Source organism: Coregonus lavaretus (genome assembly GCF_964263955.1).
Source record: "Coregonus lavaretus genome assembly, chromosome: 18".
Lineage (NCBI taxonomy): Eukaryota > Metazoa > Chordata > Actinopteri > Salmoniformes > Salmonidae > Coregonus > Coregonus lavaretus.
The window spans coordinates 17357250-17377973 of NC_140005.1; the positions used below are offsets into that span (position 1 = coordinate 17357250).

Consider the following 20724-nt stretch of genomic DNA (forward strand, 5'->3'; position numbering starts at 1 on the left):
TGTGTGAGTCTGCTACATATTCTGGAAGTGAGTCCACAGTCATGGAAAGGTGGTGTGAGTGTGAGTGTGTGTGTGTGTGTGTGTGTGTGTGTGTGTGTGTGTGTGTGTGTGTGTGTGTGTGTGTGTGTGTGTGTGTGTGTGTGTGTGTGTGCGTGTGAGTGTGAGTGTGAGTGTGAGAGTAAGAGAGAGAGAGAGAGAGAGTTAATACCTGGAGGAGCTGCCAGTCCTTTCCAAGCATCTCGCTCTAGTGCTCCAGGCTGAGGGGTGGTCAGGGCAGCTCTACCCCCAAGAGAGCGGACTAAACCTGGGATAGAACTAATCCACAAGCCTGTCACTGTCTCTGTCAGCAGCGATACCTCTATCCTCTATCCACACAGAGATACTTAGACAGGAGGCAGAGAACCCCCGCTCTTAGTAAGCCTCTTTTTCATATTTTTTTTCTTCTTCTTGACAATAATTATTCTCCTCTTTGACTGTGCATTTCCGGCAGTTCTGACTTCAGCCACTAGAGGGCTTTCGGCTGATTTCTAGGGTTCTGTACTCCCGAAGTTGTTGACTGTTTTTGTGCTTGCCAGTTAGTTAGCAGTTCTCAGCTGTAAGCAGCCAATGGCTAGAAGTTTCTTACTGGGGATAAAAATGGATTATTGCCATAATTTTACTGAAATATTTAAAGGAGAAGTTTACCCAAAATCCAGAAACTCCCAAGTGATTCCATACATTGAAACTAGTTCAGTGGAGTTTTCCCTCTCCCTCTCCCTGTAGTACTGAAACAGCTTCAAAAACAGGTAATGTGACTACTGACGTTGCTGGATGCAGGCCTCGCTCTGCTCGGTTGCCAGTGAATTAATGATTCAGAAATTCATAGTTTTATTGAAAGTGGACGGCCGAATTAGCTATTTTTGTCAAAAGTACTATCGATTTTGAGTCAGGAATATGTACTTTTCCAACTAAAACATTTGCGATTATTATACATCACTATTTTATGTAGCCTACTGCCACAGCCGAGGAGATGGGTAACAACTGCTCATGTTCGCCCTCGTGGGGGAGACCCTGCTACGTAGAAATGTCACGACATGCCCTTATATGGTCCTCTGTAGCTCAGCTGGTTGAGCACGGCGCTTGAAACGCCAAGGTAGTGGGTTCGATCCCCGGGACCACCCATACACAAAAATGTATGCACGCATGACTGTAAGTCGCTTTGGATAAAAGCGTCTGCTAAATGGCATATTATTATTATTATTATATGGAGCTTGATGTCACAGAAGGAGCTGGTGTAAAATGTTGTTAGAGTTAGGCACATCGCAAGGAAAAGTTAGTTACGCAAGGGAAGAAGGCACCAAATGTCACTGTTTTCCGATAAAAGATACGGAGAGATGCAGAAGATGGTTAGCAGAAATTCGAAATAGTAAATACTCCTGCAGCCAACCTTGCATTGTTGTGTATGTGTAGCAAGCACCTTGGCGACAGTGCATTTGAATTATGGGGACAGAAAAGAGAAGGATACTAAAAGATGCAGCTGTTGCTATCGTATTTCCATGGACTGGATCTGGCACAGTGCCAAAATACAAAGGCGCATTTGAGAAGAGAAAGCGACAAAGGAAGCATGCAGAGGTACGTAGCCTAGCCTGATGCATGACGTTCTTATTGTGTTATTACCATGTAGTCATGTAGGCCTACGTGCTCTACAGGTTAGAGAAGGGAAAGAGGATACCTAGTCAGTTGTACAACTGAATGCATTCAACTGAAATGTGTCTTCCACATTTAACCCAACCCCTCTGAATCAGAGAGGTGTGGGGAGCTGCCTTAATCGACGTCATCGGTGCCCGGGGAGCAGTTGTTGTTGGGGGTTAACTGCCTTGCTCAACGGCAGATTTTTCCACCTTGCCGGCTCGGGGATTGATATGAGCGACTTTATATGGGCTAATAAAATTAATAGAATAAAAAGGAACGTTTTACGTCTGAGGGTGGTTTTAACCGTCCAGACTTGGAAATGTATCAACTCGCTACCCAAGGCTTTTACTTGTGACATATAGTTAAATGCACTAAAGAGAAACAATGGGTACATATTGAAGATGCGCACGCTTATCCCCAGAATCCTTTTACATGTCTATTTTCAAAGGATAAAGCTAATAACATGAACAACTTCATAGTTAAGAACACCTATAACAATATGGAAGAAAATGAAATGTATTCTACAATAACCAATATTGCCCCCTTGTGGAACAATACTTGGATAGCTTTTCAGAATTCACCGATTAATTGGTCCACATGGAAAACTAAAGGCATAGAAACCGTAAAGGAATAGGAAACAGGAAACACATGTATTTTATTTCCATTACAGAATTAAAAAAGCAATTTTGGACTGACCAATGTCGATATTTTAAAATACATGCAACCTAAAAGTTTCATATCACAAAATTGATATTTGAAATCTTTCGGACATCAGAGCAACCTAGAGGTAATTGTCACGATCGTCTAAAACAGGAGACCAAGGCGCAGCGTTGCGAGTGAACATGATGACTTTAATAAAGAAAGCACGTAACTACAAAACAAAAGACGATAGTGAAGTCCAACAGTGACAAAATACTGAACTTGGAACAAAAACCCACAATGCCCACAGGAAAACATACAGATTAAATATGGCTCCCAATCAGAGATAACGAGCCGACAGCTGACACTCGTTACCTCCGATTGGGAGTCACACGACACCACAATTAACACACCCAAAACACAACCAACCGAATACACCCTTACAACCAACCCCACAACAAATACCCAACAAAACAAATACACCCTGGCTCAAATCCAAAAGTCCCGGAGCCAGAGTGTTACAGTACCCCCCCCTAAAGGTGCGCACTCCGGGCGCACCAGCATACAGTCTCGGGAGGGTCTGGGTGGGCGTCTGTCCACGGTGGCGGTTCTGGCCCTGGTCGTGGTCCCCACCCCACCTTAGTCACCACCCGCTTCCCTAGCCTCCTCCACATGACCACCCTCCAACTTACTCCACCTGGATTTAGGGGCAGCACCGGGCTAAGGGACAGCACCTGGCTAAGGGGCAGCACCGGACTAAGAGGCGGATCCTGGCTGGCTGGCTCTGGCGGATCCTGGCTGGACGGCTCATGGCAGGCTGAAGGATCTGGCTGCTCATGGCTGGCTGACGGATCTGGCTGCTCATGGCTGGCCGACGGATCTGGCTGCTCACGGCTGGCCGACGGATCTGGCTGCTCATGGCTGGCCGACGGATCTGGCTGCTCATGGCTGGCGGAAGGCTCTGGCTGATCCTGTCTGGCGGAAGGCTCTGGCTGATCCTGTCTGGCAGAAGGCTCTGGCTGATCCTGTCTGGCGGAAGGCTCTGGCTGATCCTGTCTGGCGGAAGGCTCTGGCTGATCCTGTCTGGCGGAAGGCTCTGGCTGCTCCTGTCTGGCGGAAGGCTCTGGCTGATCCTGTCTGGCGGAAGGCTCTGGCTGCTCCTGTCTGGCGGAGAGCTCTAGCGGCTCCGGTCTGGCGGACGGCTCTGAAGGCTCATGGCAGACGGGCAGTTCCTGCGGCGCTTGGCAGACGGACAGTTCAGACGGCGTTGGGCAGACGGGCAGTTCAGGCGCCGTTGGGCAGACGGGCAGTTCAGACGGCGTTGGGCAGACGGACAGTTCAGGCCCCGTTGGGCAGACGGCAGACTCTGGCCGTCTGAGGCGCATCGTAGGCCTGGTGCGTGGTGCCGGAACAGGAGGTACCGGGCTGAGGACACGCATCTCAGGTCTAGTGCGGGGAGAAGCAACAGGGCATGCTGGACCCTGGGGACGCACCGTAGGCCTGATGCGTGGTGCCGGAACTGGAGGTACCGGGCTGAGGACACGCATCTCAGGGCTAGTGCGGGAAGCAGCAACAGGGCATGCTTGGCCCTGGGGACGCACCGTAGGCCTGATGCGTGGTGCCGGACCTGGAGGTACCGGGCTGAGGACACGCATCTCAGGGCTAGTGCGGGGAGAAGCAACAGGGCATGCTGGACCCTGGGAACGCACATAAGGGCTAGTGCGGAGAGCCGGAACAGGGCATGCTGGACCCTGGGGACTCACATTAAGCCTAGTGCGGAGAGCAGCAACAGGACGCACAGGACTCGGGAGACACACAGGAGGCTTGGGGCGTGGTGTAGGCACTGGTGGGAAAGGGCTGGCGACGCGCACCGTATCCCTGGTGCGAGTGGCCGGAACAGGCCGGGCCGGGCTGGCGAAGCACACCGTATCCCTGGTGCGAGTGGCCGGAACAGGCCGGGCTGGGCTGGCGAAGCGCACCGTATCCTTGGTGCGAGGGGTCGTAACAGGCCGGACCGTACTGGAGGCACACACCACTGGCTCTACCCCGGGAACTGGAACGGGCCGGACCGGACTGGTAATACACCCCAGTACCACTCGCCGTGCCCCTACATCTCCTTTCCCTACTTTGGCCAGTGACCCCCGTAACCTGGTTGCCTCTTGAATTCGCCCCTTCTCTGCCTCCGTCAGCCCTGTGGCAGCCTCCTGCTGCCCAGCCGCCCAAGCCATGTGCCCCCCCCCAAAAACTTTTTGGGGTTGCCTCTCGTCCTTCCGACGATGGCCCTGCTGACGCCGTTGCTCCTCTCGCCGTCGCCTCTCCACCGTCTCGCTCCATGGACGGCGATCCATCCCATCCAGGATCTCCTCCCAAGTCCAGGACCCCTTTCCGTCCAAAATCTCCTCCCATGTCCAGGAAGCCTTTGGAGCTGGGTCCTGTTGCCGCTTGACACGCTGCTTGGTCCTTTGATGGTGGGTTTTTCTGTCACGATCGTCTAAAACAGGAGACCAAGGCGCAGCGTTGCGAGTGAACATGATGACTTTAATAAAGAAAGCACGTAACTACAAAACAAAAGACGATAGTGAAGTCCAACAGTGACAAAATACTGAACTTGGAACAAAAACCCACAATGCCCACAGGAAAACATACAGATTAAATATGGCTCCCAATCAGAGATAACGAGCCGACAGCTGACACTCGTTACCTCCGATTGGGAGTCACACGACACCACAATTAACACACCCAAAACACAACCAACCGAATACACCCTTACAACCAACCCCACAACAAATACCCAACAAAACAAATATACCCTGGCTCAAATCCAAAAGTCCCGGAGCCAGAGTGTTACAGTAATCTTATTTGAGTCAGAAAATGATGTTCATATGATAGGTAAGATAATACAAAACCTTGCAGAGAGCCTATCCAACTGACAATCTCTTAGAAAAAAATATTAACTATTGGAGCCAAGGCTTAAAAAGAACTGACCGGTGCCGTCGCACATTGACTCTGTACCGGTACCCCCTGTATATAGCCTCCCTACTGTTATTTCACATTGACTCTGTACCGGTACCCCCCTGTATATAGCCTCCCTACTGTTATTTCACATTGACTCTGTACCCGTACCCCCTGTATATAGCCTCCCTACTGTTATTTCACATTGACTCTGTACCGGCACCCCACTGTATATAGCCTCCCTACTGTTATTTCACATTGACTCTGTACCGGTACCCCCCTGTATATAGCCTCCCTACTGTTATTTCACCTTGACTCTGTACCGGTACCCCCTGTATATAACCTCCCTACTGTTATTTCACATTGACTCTGTACCGGTACCCCCTGTATATAGCCTCCCTACTGTTATTTCACATTGACTCTGTACCGGTATCCCCCTGTATATAGCCTCCCTACTGTTATTTCACATTGACTCTGTACCGGTACCCCCTGTATATAGCCTCCCTACTGTTATTTCACATTGACTCTGTACCGGTGCCCCTGTATATAGCCTCCCTACTGTTATTTCACATTGACTCTGTACCGGTACCCCCTGTACAGTGAGGGAAACAAGTATTCTCCCACTCTTAAAGGGAGTGCTCCTAATCTCAGCTTGTTACCTGTATAAAAGACACCTGTCCACAGAAGCAATCAATCAATCAGATTCCAAACTCTCCACCATGGCCAAGACCAAAGAGCTCTCCAAGGATGTCAGGGACAAGATTGTAGACCTACACAAGGCTGGAATGGGCTACAAGACCATCGCCAAGCAGCTTGGTGAGAAGGTGACAACAGTTGGTGCGATTATTTGCAAATGGAAGAAACACAAAAGAACTGTCAATCTCCCTCTGCCTGGGGATCCATGCAAGATCTCACCTCGTGGAGTTGCAATGATCATGAGAACGGTGAGGAATCAGCCCAGAACTACACGGGAGGATTTTGTCAATGATCTCAAGGCAGCTGGGACCATAGTCACCAAGAAAACAATTGGTAACACACTACGCCGTGTGGGATTGGAAGTGGGGGATTGGAAGTGATGCAGACAATTACATTGATAGAAGATACAATCTATCTGCAATATTAAGCTGATCCATCCCCCCCCAAAAAAAATTAAAAAATAATTCAAATAATTAAAAAAAAAATTACAAAAAATAACATAAAACACACTACGCCGTGAAGGACTGAAATCCTGCAGCGCCCGCAAGGTCCCCCTGCTCAAGAAAGCACATATACAGGCCCGTCTGAAGTTTGCCAATGAACATGGTGAAAGTGTTGTGGTCAGATGAGACCAAAATCGAGCTCTTTGGCATCAACTCAACTCGCTGTGTTTGGAGGAGGAGGAATGCTGCCTATGACCCCAAGAACACCATCCCCACCGTCAAACATGGAGGTGGAAACATTATGCTTTGGGGGTGTTTTTCTGCTAAGGGGACAGGACAACTTCACCGCATCAAAGGGACGATGGACGGGGCCATGTACCGTCAAATCTTGGGTGAGAACCTCCTTCCCTCAGCCAGGGCATTGAAAATGGGTCGTGGATGGGTATTCCAGCATGACAATGACCCAAAACACACGGCCAAGGCAACAAAGGAGTGGCTCAAGAAGAAGCACATTAAGGTCCTGGAGTGGCCTAGCCAGTCTCCAGACCTTAATCCCATAGAAAATCTGTGGAGGGAGCTGAAGGTTCGAGTTGCCAAACGTCAGCCTCAAAACCTTAATGACTTGGAGAAGATCTGCAAAGAGGAGTGGGACAAAATCCCTCCTGAGATGTGTGCAAACCTGGTGGCCAACTACAAGAAACGTCTGACCTCTGTGATTGCCAACAAGGGTTTTGCCACCAAGTACTAAGTAATGTTTTGCAGAGGGGTCAAATACTTATTTCCCTCATTAAAATGCAAATCAATTTATAACATTTTTGACATGCGTTTTTCTAGATTTTTTTGTTGTTATTCTGTCTCTCACTGTTCAAATAAACCTACCATTAAAATTATAGACTGATCATGTCTTTGTCAGTGGGCAAACGTACAAAATCAGCAGGGGATCAAATACTTTTTTTACTATTTTTTACTTATCTATTTATTTTATTTTATTAAAACTGCATTGTTGGTTAAGGGCTTGTAAGTAAGCATTTCACTGTAGTATTCGGCGCATGTGGCAAATACAGTTTGATTTGATTTGTTGGCACAAGACGGAGGAAAATTATATATTATACAAGAGACCAAATTCACAAATTCCACAGCACAGTGTAAAACGAACAATGACGCAATAATCCATGTTTTCTGGGAATGCTATAAAGTCCAAAAGTTATGGGCGGAGTTAGAATGTTGGCTGTCAGAAGTATTACAATGTATACTTACTTTTAATCCGTCTGTCTGCATATTTCAAGACATGGCATATCGGGGTGTAGTGAGATACCCAATGGGCTGGACGATTCTCTTCTCATCACTCATCTTGTAAGAACGTATATAAAAGGTGTCGAAATCAATCAATCCATCATCATTAACACAATGGAAAAATCGAATGATTTATTATTTAAATAGAATTGGCGACCGAGAAAAACAAATTGGTACAATTTAAGGCCATGTGGCAAACAATAAAGCAGGCACTAGGGATGGGGGTGTGAGCATGTGGGTCTGGGCAGATGAGATGTAGTCGTTGTTTGTGTGCGTCTGTAAGTTGTTGTTCGTATGTATATGTTTGTATTTGGTAAAATGTTTAAAAAATATAATAAAATCAAATAAAATATATGTATCAAGTCTGGAAAGACTTTTGTCATTATATTGCCCCAGCGTGAGTTTTTTTCTGCACGTGATGTCAGAATGCACTCACTGTTCCAAAATGTGATTGTTACACAACAGGACAGTTAACCCGGACTGCCCTCAAACCAAGACACAGGCTGCCTACTAATTATCTATAGGCTATATTTCAACTTGTCAATTTGAAGTTATTTTCTAACAAGTTTTATTTTCTAACCATTTGAATTGAGGTGTGTTCCACCTCCTCATTAATTCACATAAGAAGTAGCCTATTTCACTGTTGCGGACAATTTATGTTTGAGGCTTTACTGAACCGGACAAACTTCTCTCTTCGATGAGAGCCCAAGCACCTACCCAGTGCTTCCCCAGATCAAGTATGCAGACATTTGCGCAGTCTTCATTGACAGTGGATCTACACTATTTGAAGTGTCATGAATAAGTGATCATAGCTTTCACCTGGATTCTCCTGGTCAGTCTATGTCATGGAAAGAGCAGGTGTTCTTAATGTTTTGTATACTCAGCGTATATAGCCACTCATTTTAGCTAATGTCTTCTATCATGTAAATGATGTAGAATTGCATGAAATGCGTTTTTAAAAGGCAAACATTTTTCGGACCCTGCTAACAAATGTTCCCTATGTGTGGAAATCCTAAAAACGCCTCTGCTCAACTTTAGCCTATGCCACATCGCAAATGTTATTATGGCTTTATTATGGCCTTTTCTTCAACAGTAAATTTACCACGCATCAAAGTGCATCTTGGTACACGGATTTGTTTACAGAACATTATTGTGTGCCGGGAAGTGTGTGTGTGTGTGGGGTGGAGGGGCCGGGGCCTATGATTTCTTAATCCGGCCCTGAAGTGTGTAATACAATATGATTCAATACAATGTAATATTATTTATCTACAATTTATGTTCTTAACGCTGGGCAACATGGGCCTGGGAGTAGTGCTGAGCGATTAGTGCTTTTTGAGGTCGGTTCGGTTTCGTTTCGATGATAAAAAAATAATCATGGATTTCGGTTTGGATCGTTTTTAAAATATTAAATACATTATGAAATAATGACATTATAATGATTTTTGAGCTTTTGAATGGACATTTCCAATCCAATAATTGTGAACATTCAATTGCCAAAACATTGACAAAATGCCATTGTCTCTGTTAGGTCCACACTGGCTCCAGCACCAACCAGAGAAGAGACGAGACGCTCTCTTCTGCTCTTTGACCCTCTCGCTCATCGCCTAGCCTCCATTTGTCTTGCTCATCACACTGTAAAGATGAATCTGATGATTCAAACACTTTTATCAGATATGATCCAGATATAAACTCATTACTTTCAGTTGGTTATATTTCACAAATACACTGTGGTGCCTTCCACTTTAATATGAGCACCAGATAATTATAACTTTAGAAGTTAGCTCCCTTGGCCTCCCTTGGCCGTAGCGAGGGATAACAACTAATTTTATTTAGCTCATTATTTTTGCATTGGGGCTCTGTGTGGCCCTTTGGTCTTTCTCCCCATGTAATTAGCTTGATTTTCAAAAGACCAAAATTGAATTTGTTTTGTGTGTGTGTGTGTGTGTGTGTGTGTGTGTGTGCGTCGTGTGTGTGTGTGTGTGTGTGCGCGTGTGTGTGCGTCGTGTGTGTACGCGTCCCCTCTCATGTGTATCTGTGTGAGTGCTAGTCTGCGTGTGTGTTTTCCATCTAAATCCCTCTCCTCTCTGTGTTACAGTAGGTCTCTGATGCCTGTGTTTATGTGGCACCCAAGCGTGCTGATGTCATCACAGTGAGCCAGAAGCAGCCTACAACAGCAGTAGCAGCAGCTTAGCTGTAGAAGGAAGTCTCTGAAGTGGTCTGTAGTCTCAGTCAGTCTGCACACATAGACACAAACACACACACACACACACACACACACACACACACACACACACACACACACACACACACACACACACACACACACACACAGACACACACAGACACACACAGACACACAAGACACACAGCCGGCTCTAATCAGGGTCAACAATGAGACTAACACAATAGAGAGATAATGTTGAACATGAGAATGGGAGAGTAAATAATCTTGAACATGAGAATGGGAGAGTAAATAATATTGAACATGAGAATGGGAGAGGAAATAATATTGAACATGAGAATGGGAGAGGAAATAATATTGAACATGAGAATGGGAGAGGAAATAATATTGAACATGAGAATGGGAGAGGAAATAATGAAAACAGTTTAAACAACACAAAGGGCTGAGTCTCTACTGCTTTGTTAACTCTGTGGATTATTGTGTAGTGCTGTGTACTGACTTGACCTCAGAATACACTGGGTCTGCGCCGCCGTGGCCGAATTGTGTGTGTGTATGTGTGTGTGTGTGAGTAGATTACCTTGAAAACAACGGGCACACATCTTGGACGCAGACTCCATTTCTTATTAAACCTCAGTGGTCTGCGTACCCACATCCATTCCCCCTCCCCCACATTGAGAGCAAAACATTTTAGTGGCCCCCCTCTTGACAGCGGAGACAAAGTTTTTAGAGTTTTAGAGTTCATTTTGTGCAATTCATTTTGCCATGGGGTGTAAAGAAAATGTTGCAGTTTTATAGCAAGTTTGCTGCAATTCTACACATTTTGCCATGGGCAGAGAGATTTAGCAATTTATAACTAATTTCATGCAATTTTACTCATTATTATTATTTCTATTAATTTTTTAGGGCCTCTAAGCCAGTTGCCCATCCCTGGTTTATAATATAAATGTAATCAGAAAGAATAAAGACTGTCTGTCTGTCCTTCTCACTATCAAATCTGCTCTCACCATGTGTGCAACAAACCTTGGCGAGGCACATTAAAACTCTGACCATCAGGTCATGCTAAATATAGAATAAACTGGCCTGCTATGGCAGCAAACACAGTTGTTTAACAACAAACCAACCAAACTGACTGGGCCATTGTCATAGTCTGCGTACAGAGACAAGACTATCTCTCACACACACACACACACACACTCCAAATGGGATTGACTTTAGGGTGCATTAGACAGTACAAACACATCATTGTTTGGAACACTGAATCATTATATTAGTGAAGTGCGGCTCTTGGCTGTGAGAAACAGATGTTGACTGTTGTTAGAATGACTCCTCCAGTACTGGGTTTGGTTTCATCACACTAAAGACAGCAACCAGCCCATTCCAGAGGGAGGATATGGGGAACGCATTGATGAACTGCCACTTCCAGATGCGAGCCACGGAAATATCAGAGGCGGCGCCCCATGGCACTTTGGGCTAGATCTGAAATTAAACATGCCATCCTTCGAAGACCTCCAGATAGATCATGTTCCAAATGAGAAACAAATATCCATTGCAATGCCATTTATGACAACTGTGACAGTTCCTGTAATCTACTGTACAGAGGATGCTTTCTCAATCACACTGAGATACTTACTAGTCAATCTGACACACTACTGTACCATCTGACATGACACACTCAGAGAACACAGAATGGCTTGTTATTAAAGTACACTCAAATCAAGTGTCAAGCATCAGGGAGGAAAAGGGCCTGGGGGGTTTCCTGTCACATCACATGGTCTGGAAAAGCTCCTCGCCCTAGGGAGCGAGTGTGCAACAAAACATTTGCACAATTGTGAAGCATCTTCCTCATATGGACATAGTGTACATACCTGCTGTTGAGGGTACTGCATCCCGCCAATCCCCACCTGGCCCCTCCCCTGCATCCCCATTGGGTATCGGTGTGGAGTGGGTGATCCGTATGGCTGGCTGGGGTAGGGCCCGCCCTGCTGCTGCTGAGAGTAGGGGTTGTTGCCCATCCCGTAGAGCTGGGAGCGCTTCATAGCCATGAAGTCCATAGAGGCCACCTGGACACAATGCAAGAGGAGGGAGAAAAGAGGGTTAAAGACATTTTTTATAACAATACTTTTTGAAAATCTATTCATTCCATATGCAGTTCAGAGCACACCAAAATACACGATTTAGTGTCACATTTCTCCAGGGGGTGGATGCCCCCAGACCCCCCTAAAAATGGTTCTCCCAGGTGAATCTCAATTTCCAGCACTGGTAAGTGGACTACAGAGGTGTATATACAGTGGGGGAAAAAAGTATTTAGTCAGCCACCAATTGTGCAAGTTCTCCCACTTAAAAAGATGAGAGAGGCCTGTAATATTCATCATAGGTACACGTCAACTATGACAGACAAAATGAGTTTTTTTTTCTCCAGAAAATCACATTGTAGGATTTTTTATGAATTTATTTGCAAATGATGGTGGAAAATAAGTATTTGGTCAATAACAAAAGTTTCTCAATACTTTGTTATATACCCTTTGTTGGCAATGACACAGGTCAAACGTTTTCTGTAAGTCTTCACAAGGTTTTCACACACTGTTGCTGGTATTTTGGCCCATTCCTCCATGCAGATCTCCTCTAGAGCAGTGATGTTTTGGGGCTGTCGCTGGGCAACACGGACTTTCAACTCCCTCCAAAGATTTTCTATGGGGTTGAGATCTGGAGACAGGCTAGGCCACTCCAGGACCTTGAAATGCTTCTTACGAAGCCACTCCTTCGTTGCCCGGGCGGTGTGTTTGGGATCATTGTCATGCTGAAAGACCCAGCCACGTTTCATCTTCAATGCCCTTGCTGATGGAAGGAGGTTTTCACTCAAAATCTCACGATACATGGCCCCATTCATTCTTTCCTTTACACGGATCAGTTGTCCTGGTCCTTTGCAGAAAAACAGCCCCAAAGCATGATGTTTCCACCCCCATGCTTCACAGTAGGTATGGTGTTCTTTGGATGCAACTCAGCATTCTTTGTCCTCCAAACACGACGAGTTGAGTTTTTACCAAAAAGTTCTATTTTGGTTTCATCTGACCATATGACATTCTCCCAATCCTCTTCTGGATCATCCAAATGCACTCTAGCAAACTTCAGACGGGCCTGGACATGTACTGGCTTAAGCAGGGGGACACGTCTGGCACTGCAGGATTTGAGTCCCTGGCGGCGTAGTGTGTTACTGATGGTAGGCTTTGTTACTTTGGTCCCAGCTCTCTGCAGGTCATTCACTAGGTCCACCCGTGTGGTTCTGGGATTTTTGCTCACCGTTCTTGTGATCATTTTGACCCCACGGGGTGAGATCTTGCGTGGAGCCCCAGATCGAGGGAGATTATCAGTGGTCTTGTATGTCTTCCATTTCCTAATAATTGCTCCCACAGTTGATTTCTTCAAACCAAGCTGCTTACCTATTGCAGATTCAGTCTTCCCAGCCTGGTGCAGGTCTACAATTTTGTTTCTGGTGTCCTTTGACAGCTCTTTGGTCTTGGCCATAGTGCAGTTTGGAGTGTGACTGTTTGAGGTTGTGGACAGGTGTCTTTTATACTGATAACAAGTTCAAACAGGTACCATTAATACAGGCAATGAGTGGAGGACAGAAGAGCCTCTTAAAGAAGAAGTTACAGGTCTGTGAGAGCCAGAAATCTTGCTTGTTTGTAGGTGACCAAATACTTATTTTCCACCATAATTTGCAAATAAATTAATTAAAAATTCTACAATGTGATTTTCTGGATTTTTTTTCTCAATTTGTCTGTCATAGTTGACGTGTACTATGATGAAAATTACAGGCCTCTCTCATCTTTTTAAGTGGGAGAACTTGCACAATTGGTGGCTGACTAAATACTTTTTTCCCCCACTGTATAACAGTAATATCCAACTCTTCTGTTTGTCAAATACCCTTCTTCTGTTTGAACAACCGTTACACAGCACACTGAACCTGAAAAGAGAGATGCCAGGTGAAATCTATTCCTTTGAAGTATTTCACATTCACATTTACAGGTTATATTCTGGGTCCCGGTGAGTCGACTGGAAAATCGTAGCCTAGATGTCAAGCTAATGTTAATCTGTCACCCATATGGTGGATATGTGAGCAAGGCAGATTATGTGAAGCGTGATGTCTCCTCTTCTCTCCTCTCCTCCCCTCTCCACTGTGGTGGATCATGGATGATTTATGACATTTGTTCCCTCTGTCTCAGTCCGACATGGGGGGGAGGGCTCTGTGTGGCTCATCTCTGCCTCCCTCAACAATAGCTCCACATCCCCACTCAATAACGCCTGAGCCAACCCTGCTGGGAGCAGCAGAATGGCCTACAGTACAGTACTGTATACACTGGCTGGCTGGCTGGTTGGCTGCTTTAGCTAATCAACGGACAATATCCAGGAGACATGTCAAGGAGCAAATCCACAGCATTCATTCAGTTGTGGGAAGTTATAGAACGTTTGTTCAAACACTTTTATGTAGTAAATGCAATATTTCATAGAAATAACATTTAAAAAACGAAGTCAATATTCTGTGAGCAGGGTTTGATGGATGGTCCTTTCTGTAGCCTGTTTGCTCTTACAATTGTTCCAAATAGGCATGATACAGCTCTGCCAATCACCGTACCAACCACAACCACTGACCACAGACAGAGGACCACAACCACCCACTCACTCAATCACCAGCGACCATAATCTGACCACAAAGTTGAAACAAGTGTCATAATGTGGAGCAAAGACGTATGATACTACAGGATGTGTGTTATGAAGCGGACTCACACACACACACACACACACACATACACACACACACACACACACACACACACACACACACATACACACACACACACACACACACACACACACACACACACACACACACACACACACACACACACACACACACACACACACACACACACAAACACACATGGACATAAAATACACCCAAATGCAATAGGTTTAGAGGTTTATTCTGTGAAATAATGTTTTTCGCAGGAATATATCATTACACACGACCCTATTTTAAACTCCAGCACTTGAATCCCCAGCACACATACAGCTAGTGTGATGTTACTGCTTTCTCCCTGCAGTCTGTAGCAGTGTGACCTCCCTTCCCTCCCTGCCTAACATTCCTATTAATTAGACAGGCCTGTGTGGCTAAAGGGCACCACTCTTCAATCCACAGATCTAGGGCACCCTGCCACTCACTCTGCTGCGATATGGGATGCGCTCAGGTCGCCCTCGCTCCCAACCTCTCTCGCTCGCTCCCTCCCTCCCTCTCTCCCCTCTCCTCCACTCTCTCCGTCCCTCCCTCTCTCCCCTCTCCTCCACTCTCTCCTTCCCTCCCTCTCTCCCCTCTCCTCCACTCTCTCCCTCCCTCCCTCTCTCCCCTCTCCTCCACTCTCTCCCTCTCTCCCTCCCTCCCTCTCTCCCCTCTCCTCCGCTCTCTCCCTCCCTCCCTCTCTCCCCTCTCCTCCACTCTCTCCCTCCCTTCGCTCTCCCCTCCCTGGTCTGTCTCAAGTGGAACCCCTTCGCTCTCCCCTCCCTGGTCTGTCTCAAGTGGAACCCCTTCGCTCTCCCCTCCCTGGTCTGTCTCAAGTGGAACCCCTTCGCTCTCCCCTCCCTGGTCTGTCTCAAGTGGAACCCCTTCGCTCTCTCCTCCCTGGTCTGTCTCAAGTGGAACCCCTTTACCGAAATATACTGAGCGCAACTTGAACAAATCCCCTCATGTCACTGCCAAGTTCAGAATGGCACTGCTAAACTCAGACAAGAAATAAGGGCTCCCTAGTTTGGGGAAGGAAACACATCATTCAAATTGAAGACAGAGAAATGTTAACGTTTTGAGAATACCCAGTTAGAGCTAAAGTGACAACATTACTGCAGTTAAACCCATGAAGGCTGCAGCAATATATCTAAGATTTTCTAAACTGACTTCGGATTGTCTAAAGGTTTTAAGTGTTATTCCAATATTGTCCTGTAAAGTTCTATTAAATGAGATGTCATCCCAAACTAGGCCTATTTCTGGGGATGAGCCAACTATCTAGTTCATACTATACCAAAAGACTACAATTAATGGAAAATGCACAATTTTTTAAAAAAAAATCCTTGGAGAAACGGCTGTACTTTTGAAAAGAGATGAATAATATGAATTGAATCATGTTTTTTGGGAAAGAGGGACAGTAGATAATACTGTCACGGGGAATAGAGTACAATTGCTTTATTTGTTCCAATGTATTTTCAGTTTTGTTCATCTGGGCATGCCATTCAATTGAGGTGTTAAGAGAATACTAATTCGGTGCTAAATCTGAAATTCAATTCATGAACTCCCCTGCAGTTTCCAACTCTCGTGAGCTTATTGCAAAACAAAGCTATTAAGAAAGGAACACTAGCAAAATTACAACCGGGTGAAACTGCTTAAATTGCTTTTCAGAGTTCTATTGACTCTGATTTTATGACTTCAAATGGTTTCAGTCTTTCACTTTAATGTGCAAAGTTGTTAATCAGCAAAGACAAAATAATCCCCACAAAACATAGTGAAATGTGGATTATAAAACAACAGACTTTACACATCCAAATCAAATAGACATAAAAACAATATTACTTAATGGTTATTATTATAACTCAATTTTGAATGTGGGGACATCAATCTTTGATTTATTGGCTAATTTAACTGGTTGCCTCCTATTGGTCTCCATGTTGCAGTGAAAACGTGATTGCCTGCATGTGTTCATATGCAGCTCCATCATAAACTGCTAGTCTTGGAGCTGCTGAAAGCAGTGATAGCCCAGCCCAGCCAAGCTCACAAACACACATACATGGCTCCATACCTGCAGCCAGGCCAGTCACTGTGGTCATCACTGTCCTGTCCTCCAACAGACTGTCATTACAGTCATTTACTGTCTCTGTCCAGCTCTAGCCTCACACCAGCCACCAGCCACCAGCCACACCTGCTAACGTGTTAACCCCGTCTCCTCTCTCCTCTGGCCTGGGTTTGGTCCAAGGCCGAGCTGGATTGATGGTCAGAGGGAGAGGAGAGAGGTCTGAGCCCGCCCAGAGAAAAGCCCTGTTAGCTAGGTGTAGTTGGCTGCTGCGGTCCAGTCCCAAGCCTCACAACATAGTGATACTTGACACCATGGACAAGGTAATTTATTAAACAAAATGACCATCATATCGTTACCCAGCTAACTGCTAGTTGTCTTATCATTATTCCATGTGCAACACTATTGTACTAGGACACGACTTACTATAAATGTAACACTTTGCGCCATCACAAGAAACAAAGAAAACCAATCACCAATGTTATGTTTCATGTACAGATAATGATCTATACTGTAGATGGATATCATTCTCCATCCATTGTACCAGCCCCTGTCCCCTGAGAATCTACATGCAGATCCATAACATCCTTTTCATGTTAAGCACAAAATCCACCGCTTCCTATGAAAGCACACGGCTGTGCCTGCAGTACAGAGCCCTATATTAGCTGGAAACACAGACAGTTTGGGCCCAATGAAGAGAACAGGGAGGAGAGAGGAGATCGAGTTCCATATTAATGTGTGCAAATTCCCCACTCCTGCTGACTAAGATTAGAAATGTAATTTCATGGATGCAAAGACAATACTGATGTCATCAAGCGGAGAGTGAGGAGCAGGCACATTAACTCTTAACTGCCCAGCCACGATGACAGCAAAATACATCGCAAATGTTAAATATGTGCATTCCTTGAAAGAAATCACAAGTGAAAACTCTTGTCCACAGTCTTTTACACAGTCACTGAGACTGAACTACTAGAGTGAATGGTCTTGTGTCATGCATCTTAGAAACTACTGTTACAGAGGGGCTCCATGTAACAATCAGCCTGTAACAGCACCGTACACTGCTGGTAAACGGTTAAATAACCCTACAACAACATTGACCTTGTGATCTAGTTCCCCTGCAGTGTAAAGAAACAGGTGCTTTCCCAGGACTGAATTCAAAGTGCGTCAGTGAGTCTTTATAAAGACAAAATCTCAATCTGCTTAACACATCAATCCTCGCCTTGTTGCAGATTGTCTCTTAGGAAATGTCAGCAGTGAGCGTGTGAATGGTCCGTGGGGAGTCGTGGCGGAGCAAATTGGCTTTCCTCAGCCCAACAGTCTCAGTCCTGGGTGGCACAGGCAGCTAGGCATGAAGGCCGGCTAGGAATGAGATGCATTAAATTATTGGTGGGAGAGAGAAAGAGAGAGAGAGAGAGAGAGAGACAGAGAGAGAGAGAGAGAGAGAGAGAGAGAGAGAGAGACAGAGAGAGAGAGAGAGAGAGAGAGAGAGAGAGAGAGAGAGAGAGAGAGAGAGAGAGAGAGAGAGAGAGAGAGAGAGAGAGAGAGAGAGAGAGAGAGAGAGAGAATGGAGAGAGAATGGAGAGACTGAGAGAAGAAGAAAGATGGAGAAAGAGAGAGCTATATAGATAGTGAGAGAGAGAGAGAGGGAGGGAGGGAGGGAGATTGACAGAGAAAGAAAGAGAAAGAAAGAGAGAGAAAGAGAGAGGTAGAGAGAGAGAGAGGAAGCAGATAAGAGTCAGTTGTTGTCATGCAGGCAGCAGTAGCATCATACTATTGTGTTGAGATCATGCTGGTAATTGCTCTCCCTGGTGTTAGGATGCTGAGGTGCCGGTTGGTGATAGTGCCCTCCGTGTTTGACACCAATATTTACAACACATCCTGTGTGTCTGAAAACAAATCCCCCCTGCGCTAAGGAAAAGTGGCAGAGCGTTTGGTTCCTCACGCCAAGCACACAGGCGTCGTTAGAGCAGGGAACAGAGGGAGGGAGAGGAGGAGAGGAGGAGAGGAGGAGAGGAGGAGAGAGGGAGAGGAGGAGAGGAGGAGAGAGGGAGAGGAGGAGAGGAGGAGAGGAGGAGAGGAGGAGAGAGGGAGAGGAGGAGAGGAGGAGAGAGGGAGAGGAGGAGAGGAGGAGAGAGGGAGGGGCGCTCATCTGTCTGAGGAGAGATTGGGTTTGAGGATGGCAGGAACTCTTTTCTTCCTGGAAAAAAACCTCAATGAAAAAATGAGACGTGTGACGACGAGACGACTTGACACAAACACACCAGCACAGAATGAAAACAAATACAGCACTTAACAGACAGGGACACATTCACAACAGCATGAACCCAAACAACGTGGACCACACCAACCCAGCTCTTACCACACCACATCCATGCCAGTATCCTGTATCTCTCGCCAGGCAGTCTATCAACAGTAATGAATTGTCAGCGTTATGCCAGGCCTGCCATGGTCGTGCCACCGCCAGATGCACCCATTCATTCTACCATTAAATCATCAGAGACACAGAGACATGATCAGACCTATCTCTGCTGGCTGGCTGGTGTCTGAAATTAGGAGATAGAGCTGATATTGATGTGGAGAAAGAAAGAAAGAAAGAAAGAAAGAAAGAAAGAAAGAAAGAAAGAAAGAAAGAAAGAAAGAAAGAAAGAAAGAAAGAAAGAAAGAAAGAAAGAAAGAAAGAAAGAAAGAAAGAAAGAAAGAAAAGGAGGATGCTGCCTGCCTGCCTGCCTGCCTGCCTGCCTGCCTGCCTGCCTGCCTGCCTGCCTGCCTGCCTGCCTGTCTGTCTGTCTGTCTGTCTGTCTGTCTGTCTGTCTGTCTGTCTGTCTGTCTGTCTGTCTGTCTGTCTGTCTGTCTGTCTGTCTGTCTGTCTGTCTGTCTGCCTGCCTGCCTGTCTGTCTGTCTGTCTGTCTGTCTGTCTGTCTGTATGTCTGTCCCAGCCTCTCTGAGGAGCTGGCCTGAGCTGTGTTGGAGTGCTAGACGCTTCACTTCCTGCCAGCAGGAACCCTGGGAAAGAGCCTCAGCCGCGACACAGTTATTTCATGTGATGGAGGGCAGTCGTGGCACGAGAGGAATGTGCTCCCTCCCAGTCAGAGACAGACAGAGACAGGGAGCCAGGCAGGCCAGGCAGAGAGCCAGGAAGGCCAGGCAGAGAGGCAAGCTGCTGGGGAGACGAGACGCTTGGGCCGCCGGGCGCGTACCGCAACCATATGAAAGAGGAAAGAAACACTACAATAAATCCATGGCCCCAGGGAGAGAGGAGAGGCTATTCGTTTATTCAGGAAATGTGCTGTATTTTTTCACTCTTTAGAGACCAGCGCCTCCATAAACACTGATATTAAATCTACACTTTAGCTATTCAGGGGAATCACCCCTTAGGCTAATAGAATGGTCTGGAAGAGAAGTAATAGTTATTGGCTCCAATAACTATAAATTAGGCGGAATTATCAAGTGTGTTTATGAATTAGCAATGGCTATTCCCCGTAATGTGTTCAGAGAAGGGGAACAATACATAAGTGAATATTAAGAGGAGCGATGGATACACAAATGAAGCTAAAGGCTCCTCTGGGCAGAACTATACTCTCTCCTTCTCTCTTTCATCAGTCAGCCTCTCTGCTTCTAGCTGTAATAATAATAAACAGGCTATTCAGCTGCTGCCCTAACCACGGAGCAAGAGGAGCATGGTCTCAAGTAGAGCATTAGAAAAATGGAAGACTGCGCACTGCTACAGTAGAAAGTGTGCTCCCAAATTATTATGGCAGTGATTCAACCCTTAGGTCTTCATCAATCCATTGGATGTGCTGCATTCTATCCCTCCTCAAGCACAGCATTCAAAGCCATAGTACAGTCTTAGTGAATCACCACTACACTACAGGGAAGGAATGACACAATATCATTGTGCTCTTTGGACCCCAGCCCAGTCCTCTCTGGATATACATTTTTTCAGCGGAGCGATCCATCACTTATAAAACAACAAACAGATATCCTGACCTTCTATCCTCCGGTGGTTATTAGATACTCA

General features: G+C 46.0%; 1 pseudogene across 1 annotated transcript in view; it reads right to left on the reverse strand.

Annotated features, from left to right (window-relative positions):
* LOC311145337 (AT-rich interactive domain-containing protein 1B-like) overlaps positions 1 to 20724 on the reverse strand; it is a 91155-nt pseudogene that overhangs the window by 33106 nt on the left and 37325 nt on the right. Inside the window, exon 2 of the transcript in view lies at positions 11742 to 11936. The product of the transcript in view is annotated as an AT-rich interactive domain-containing protein 1B-like (transcript). The remainder of the gene's footprint in view (positions 1 to 11741; positions 11937 to 20724) is intronic.